The sequence below is a fragment of the Trichosurus vulpecula genome, chromosome 1 (genome assembly GCF_011100635.1).
Source record: "Trichosurus vulpecula isolate mTriVul1 chromosome 1, mTriVul1.pri, whole genome shotgun sequence".
NCBI lineage: Eukaryota > Metazoa > Chordata > Mammalia > Diprotodontia > Phalangeridae > Trichosurus > Trichosurus vulpecula.
The window spans coordinates 415158497-415166715 of record NC_050573.1 but is presented as its reverse complement, the minus strand read 5'-3'; the positions used below and the strand labels follow the sequence as shown (position 1 = coordinate 415166715).

The 8219-nt window shown below is 34.6% G+C and overlaps 1 pseudogene; it reads left to right on the top strand.

The window, feature by feature from the left end:
- Positions 1 to 2122: 2122 nt before the first annotated feature.
- LOC118834893 lies at positions 2123 to 2624 on the top strand (annotated as a pseudogene).
- The last annotated feature ends 5595 nt before the right edge of the window (positions 2625 to 8219 follow it).

Below are 8219 nucleotides of genomic sequence, written 5' to 3'. Positions count from 1 at the left end.
AAAAGGAAGCTGGGGGTACGGTGCCTCTTGCTCCCTGGAGTTGAAACTTGGCATGGCTACAAATAGAAAGTGAAGTGAAATGGAATTCCAAATTCTGCCCTGTATAAAGGAACTATAAAATAATAGGTTGGAAGGAAATATACAATTAACTATCATAACTGTGAATAGGGATGGGATGAACTAAACCATAAAATGGAAAAGGATAGCCAGATGGATTATAAGGCACAATACAGTAATAAGTTTCTTACAAGAAATGATTGAAATATAAAGACTCAGAGATAAAATAATAATGATCCGATAAGAAATCAATTTTCCTCTCAATTCAAAAAAGCAAAAATAAGAATTATAATCCCAGACAAGGAAATATAAAATATACTTGATTAAAAGAGATAGAAGATGAAAATTCATATGTGGAAATGTATCAAAGAAAATAAATATATTTCAATATTTAAAATATTTGATAAAAATAACATAGTATCTAAATACTTCAAAGAGAAGCTATGCAAGTTATAGGGAGAAATGGACATTAAATGTACAGTAAGACTAAAATAGTGGGGAGCCTGAATATAATCTTTTCAGACCCAGACAAAGTCAACCAAAAATAAATAATAAAGAAGAAAATAAATAGATTAGAAAAGTAGATATGATAAATTCTATGATTATTGAATGGTGATAGAAAAATAGAATATGCATACATACATGTACAAATGCATACATGCAACTACTGCATGTGCATTACCATATATTATATGTAATATATGGATATTATATGTGCTTATGTACAAATGTTCACAAATGTACAGGTTATATATGTCATATCCAGTTCTGCTATAACCCATGTTTTGAAAAAGTGGATTTGTTCCAATGTGATTGATCCATGAGAGAACACGTTGAGCATAGTATGAATTTCACATTTTCTTCTGTTATTTCTTCCATGAAAAGCAGCAAGAATGAAGGACACTGTTCTATTTAACAATAACTCACAAGCTTCAGACCCTCATTTCCACAAGCAATCTTCAGATCTTTTTCAAGATAATGTGCTGTGTATGTGTGTATAAGTATATGTATGTGTGTGTGTTTGTGTATGTATATGTGTGTATATATAGAGAATATGTAGATAGCATATTATGTAGACAGTAGAGTATAGATAGATAGTATATTATGTATTTCCTGCCATATATATTGTTTTCAGTAAGAACTGTAGGCAAAGCAGGGCTAGTCCAGATATCCATCCTACCTTCCACCATGCCTGAGATTCCCCCTACTGAGGTTCAGAGTTTCATGAGACTTAGCCATCCTGGCCCACATGCAGGTTGATTGTCAACCTAAGGCTATGGATGCTACCAATATTTATTATAGTACATGTTTTTGTTTAGCATTTAAGACATATAAAACTAAAAATTTGGGAGATGGAAGTATTTAGAGAGAGAAATTTTCTTCTAAGGATAGCTTTGGTTACATTTCCAAAAGTTTGACAGGGTATCTTATTGTCATTGCCTTTAATGAAATTATATACTATTGCTATTATTTATTTTTAACCCACTAATTATTTGAGCTATTTTCTGCAGTTAATTGTTAATATTTTCTTCTGACATAGTTTATTGAATATATATGTATATTTCAATTTGATGATGCTCAATAAGAATGTGTTTTAACATTTGGGATTTTCTGCCTTTGTGTATCTTCTAGTATACATCAACAGTTTTTATAAAGTTCCATGCGCAAATAAGATTTTACATACACACAAATTAATAAACTGGGCATACAATTAAAAAATAGAAAAAAATAGAAATCCTGAAATTAAAAATGTAAGATTAATGAAAGTGAAAGATTAGAAATTTAAATTAAGAAATAAAACTAAGAGCTACCTTTAATACACATATACACAATATATATATATATGCATGTATATTACATTTTATACATACATTCATATAGATTATTTAAATGGATTTTTACAAGGCAGGAGAATGCCAATTATCATTATGTAAACAGAAGAATATAAAAATGAAAAAAAAAAGGATGGATATCATCAGAAACTCACCCATAAAACTGAAGAAGATTGCAGATCGGATTAGAAATCAGAAACTAGCTTTCCTGGTTGGGACCATAGGGCACCAGCATGGGAGTCGACATCTGCCACAACAAGGGCTGCAAAGCCCGGCGCAAGGAGCCCAAAAGCCAGGACACCTACCTGCGGTTGCGGGTGAAGCTCTGCCTTTTCCTGGCGGACAGAACCAACCCGACTTTCGGCATGATCAGGAAAATGAAGCTGCCCGGCCGGGGAAACAAGACAGCGGTGCTTGTTGGGGCTGTGACACATGATGTGAGGATCCAGCATGTTGGCAAGCTGAAGGTCTGTGCCCTTCGTATTACTAGCAACAACCGTAATCGCATGCTCAAGGCTAGTGGGAAGGTCCTCACCATTGACCAGCAGGCCGTGAGCTCGCCCAGGGGCCGGCGCCCTGTCCTGCTGTCTGGTTCCCGGAAGAGCCGAGGTACACAGGCATTTTGGGAAGGCACCGGGCACTCCTCACAGCCACATCAAACCTCATGTCCGACCCAAGGGCTGGAAGTTCGAAAGTGCCAGGGAGCGCCGTGCCAGACGAGGCTACACAAACTAATTCCCTTCCTCTTTGTTATATCAAAGCATTTCGGACAACAACAACAAAAACAGAATCCAACAATATGTTGTTCACCAGAAGAACACTTGAGACAGAGAGAGTCACAGAGTTAAAATGATGTGCTAGAACAGGCAGCCATTATGAGAGTAGAAGCCATTATTCTTCAGCATAGTTAAAAAGACAGGTACCAATCCTGATTTCAGACAAAGCAGAAGCAAAACTAGGCCTGATTAAAAGAGATGAACAGGGAAGCTACATTCTGCTAAAACGTACAATAGAAAATGAAGTAATGTAAAAAAAAAAAAGCAAGTTTTTTCTAATACAGGCCACGTTTCTCAAATATATAGGGAACAGAATCAAATTTATAAAAATAAGAACTACTCCCCAACTGATAAATAGTCAAAGAATGAGAACAGGCAGTTTTCAGAAAAAAGAAATCAAAGCTATTAATAGCCATGAAAAAAAAAAGTTCTTTTAATTATTATTATTAGAAAGATGTAAGTTAAAACAACTCTGATTTAACAAACAAGACCTAAAAGGAAAATGACCAGTGTTGGAGGATATGTGGAAGAATCCAGACACTAATGCACTGTTGGTGGCATTATGAACAGTGTTTTAACGTTGTTATCTTCTTTTAAGTTTCTGTCTTGGTCTTCCTTGTCACTCTTGGAACTTCTTCTGTTCAATTTCATTGTTTGTCCAGAGGGCAGCTGGGTGACTCAGTGGATAGAGCACTGGGCCTGGAATTTGGAAGACCTGAGTTCAAATCCAGCATCAGACATTTACTAGCTGTGTGACCCAAAGTATGTCACTTAATCCTGTTTGCCTTAGTTTCCTCATCTGTAAAATGAGCTGGAAAAGGAAACGGCAAACCACTCTAGCTAGTATCTTTGCCAAGAAATTCCCAAAAGGGGTCACAAAATTTCAAACATGACTGGAACTACTAAAGAAGAACATTTCCAGCCTATTTTTTGACTTTGAATTCTATGTTAAATTTGGGCTCTGCTCACCTGGGGTTGGGGAGGCACTGTCCCAAGTTTCAGGCTTTTCTGTGCTGCTGTTTACAGAGCTAGTTCTGGGGGGTTTGCAAGTTTTCGGTGTTTCCAAGGTGGTGTGATCACTGCCCTCTTGGTCTCCATTATGGGCTTTACCCAGGATAAGCCTTTGCTCATCTAGAGCCACAAGTGCTAGAGCTCCTCTTGGTCCTGGGCCTGTGACCAGGTCTCCTGCTCCCTTGTGACTGACCAAAAAGGTGCCTCTCTACCCTGAAACTTTGACCCAGAACTGCTTAAGGGCAATAGAGTTTCTAATCAGTGCCAGCTGCAACCAGTGCCAGCAAAGAGTCCCCTATAATCTATTTCTGACTCGTTTTCTGACCCCTTTACTGTTTCAGGAGTGAGAGCTCTTGAAGCTGCTGCTACAACTGTCATGACCATTATCTAAAGCCTGGTGCTGTTACCCACTCCAGACTGATCCCCACCCCAGTGATAGAGTTCTCTCCTGCCAACTTCTTAAGTTGTTTTAGGCTGGAAAAATGTCTCACTTTCACCTTTTATTGTCTCTGTCACTCCAAAATTTGATTTGAAGAGTTATTTTCAATGAGTTTGAGTGGGAATGTTAGGAGAGTTCAGTTGGGTTGCTGCCTGTACTTCACCATCTTGGCTCTGCCCTCACCCAAATTAACATTTCCGAAGCACAAATCTAAGTACATTACTTCCCTCCCTGCTCATTAAATTATAGTGGGCCCTAATTAACTCAAGAATCAAATTTCACTTTTTCATATTTTTCATATTTATATTTCATTTTTTACCCCTTTTAAATTTGTGGTTTTATATTGTACAAAATTTACTAATATAGTCACATGTGTATATATAATTCATAAATTAGTAAATTATATATATATATGTATATATATACATCTGAGGTATGTAGAAATTTTTCAAAACTGTGATATAAGTGCATGATCAAAAAAAGTTTAGAGACTTTTACACTATACCATACTACCTCTCTGAAGAATTGGTCTGTAGCAATCTCTTATATACTTGTTAAATGTATGTACTATAGCCAACACAAAACCTACTTTCAATGTAGTAGTGTTTCTTGAAAAAAAAAATCAGTGTCAGGTCAATGCCTGATAGATGTGAATCCACGGTAACATATGCCATTTTATTTTTTCTCCAGTCACTTTTAAAAAAATCATCCTGCAGTTGTGTCACATAAAAATAGTTACCATGTTCCTCTCAATAAAGGTGGGGTTTCCATAGTTTAAAATATTCTAGGAACAACTAAATATGAAAGCTGAAAATATCTTACCCCCTAGTGAAATCCATTACTCCTATACAGTATGCCATTTAATGAGAAACCTTGAAACCGTAAAGCACAACTCAATCATAAAGTATTAATTTTGAAATGATACATTCATGCTAATGATTTACTAGGAAGAAAAAAAAAACACCTTTTAATCTAACCCTCAAGCTTATGAACTTGAAAGTTGAACTCACTAGCAGTGGCTGACTGCAATAGCAGGGCTTTTCACCAGCTGATCAAAATTAACAGTTCTTTTCAATTGTTCTAATTAAGACCAACGGGAGTTCTGGAATGCACCAGAGGTGTCTCAAATTGCTCCCTAGCTTAGGTAGGAGGGATATCAGCTTCTACCTTTTTTTCTACAAATAGTTTAGTCTAACTTTCTAATATACTGTTTCCTAAGAAGCTTTCTATCCCATGAGGATATTTTTTATTTTATTTCATTAGACTGAAAAGCATAACAATTAGAGATAGGAAGCCAAATAATTTCATTTTAGAGGCCTATTATGAACTGGAAAGTGCACTGATGGTCTAGCAAATTTCTGCAAGTACTATAATTATGGGGTAATTCTTACATCCTTGGGAGCTGAGCCTATTCAAAAATCCACTTTTATAGCAGGGAGGGTTGCTTCATAAAGCAGTCACTCCAAGGGAATGGGTGGCAAGAGCAAATAAAATTATTAAAAAAAACTGTATAGCATTCTTATCATTTAAAAAATACATACCATTTTTGTTTGTTTACTTGTTTTTTATGATTAGATAATTTCTTCCTCTGCATCTTCTTAAAGAACATTTTGCTTGTCCCAGTGGAATTCTTGCCTATACAAAATTTTATTACTTTTTTTTGATAATGCTTGAATTAATTTTGGAAATTTATAATGTCATTAAAAATAATTTTTGAGTTTAAAATGTTTTATACTTAGTTCTCATTTTAGGAAAACTTAAATAGATTTAATTTTTTTCAATGGGCCACCAATAAAAACTAAACATAATTCTAAGCCATGCAAAATATTTGGTTTGAATATAAAAACAATCAAATTTTTATCACTAAAATAAACTGAACCTGAAGTGTGGATCCCATTTTTCTGCATGTAGAAAGCTATTAAAAATATTCAACAACTACTTTTAGACTGTTCAAGACATTAATAATCCTCTGAAATATTGTTGATGCTTGTGTAGTACAAACTGAAGTGTTATATTATATATATCATGATGAAGCTACCTGTCTATCCCACGCAGGCATAAGATGACTATTGGTTTACAATATCTTGATCTGCTGAGAATGATGAAAATGTGTTCATTTCTCCATCACCCTGCCCAATTGTCAGTCACCTGAATATGGTCATTCTCATTTTGAAGACCTTAATCTCACAAAAAATTCATAAACAAACCATTTACTCTTTCAATTCTCACTTCCTAATTAAGATTCAAGCAATGTCATGTACTAATTAGCATTTTTCCCTCAGAAAAGGATCATGGCTAGGTGGGCAAGTAGGCTGGCAGTTGGCAAAGAAGCATTCCCTTCCCTCAGGCTGGACTAAGTCTATTTAAAACTGCTGTTAAAGAGCCTACAGGATTATCATGGAGTCAGCTTCCTTGGGAAATGGAGCCAAAGAGATTCTTAGTTGACAAAATACTTCAAGGCAATCACACTAGGAGTGAAAATCTCCAGACTTTCTGGTCCTGTCAGACTTAATTTAACTGATGACATAAACATTAAACAGGACTACAAAGACCTTTATTTTTTTAAATGAACCTAAACTTTAATAAACCCAAACTCTTTTGCTACCTTACACTTAGGCTATTTCGATTGCTTTTTGAATTGAACTCAAGTTAAATGTATCATTCGTATTGGGGAACAGTCTGTTTAATTACTTAGATGTGCACATCTAATTCTATTAGGATAAAATCACTTTGGAAATGGTTTAGGTCAATCTCTTCTCTATTTCCTTGTTATTTTTTTTTCCTGGATGTTCTCTGTTTCTTTCTTTTTGTTTTGAAATTCTGGCTTTACATATTTCATTTGCCTTTATAATCTTTTTTACATAATGAGTATTAAAGATCTCTATCAATGACTTATAACTGATGAAAATTACCATTATAAATTCAAGGATTTTAACCTGATTTAAAAATAAATAAAAGATCTTTTAAATTTCAAATGGAAAATTAAAACTCAGATCTCATAATTCAACCACTATCTATTAACAATTATCAAATATTTTTCTTGATTCTTCTTAGAAATGAAGGAAATCTTCCAAAAATCACCTTGAAGAAAGAATTGAGGTATTGATTATTTAAAATGTAACATCCTTCTTCCCCCTAAGAAAATACAGTACAACACAATGTTTCCAGCTAGAAGAAACATTAGAAATCAAGTAGTTTAATTCTCTCATTTTATAAGAAAGTGGCCCGCTCCCATACTTATTACACATGGCTCTCCTTAACATTCTCTACAATCTCAATGAATTGGCCTTCTTATTCTTCCCCAGATAAGGCATTCCACCTTCCATCACAGGACTTTTGCATTGCTGGAATGCATTCCCTCCTCACTATTATCTCTTAGAATTCTTAATTTCATTCAAGACTCAGATCAGGCTTCTGAGGCTGTTTTACATGAGACCTTTTTCTTGATTACCTCTGCCCCTCAGCTCCTGGTACCTCCTTGAAAAATTACTCTCCCCAAATGATACTTCAAAATGAATAAAGTTTTAGTGATTGCTTATTGATAATAGGTATAGAAATAGAGATGATTAGTAGATGTGTGTGTGTATATATATATATATATATATATATATACACACACACACACACATACACACATGTAAATATAGATGTATGTATGTATGTATACTTATGTATGTAACAGTCTCTCCCAATAGAATGTAAGCTCATTAACATAATGATTTTCTCTTTTGTCTTTGTATCCCACATACCACAATGCCTGTATGTATTAAACACTTAATAAATGCCTGTTGATTGATTGATGGTAAAATTGAAGCCACTCAAACTGTCTTCTCCACTAACTTCTCCACTACCCATCAAAAAGTAACAAATTTCAAAAAGAATTAGCCAGATCTAAAAATCTGATGATATTTCTTCCTAAATCATCAATCATTTCCCCCTATATCTTCATAAATATATTTTTAAGTTCCTCAGTGTAGAATTAAGTTGATTGCCAACAAAATAAATTTGAAAAGAAAATTAGTAGTTCAGTTTAATGCGTTAGGAAAAGCACTGAATTTGGAGTCAAACCCTCTGCTTAAATCTTAGACCTACTATTATGTGACC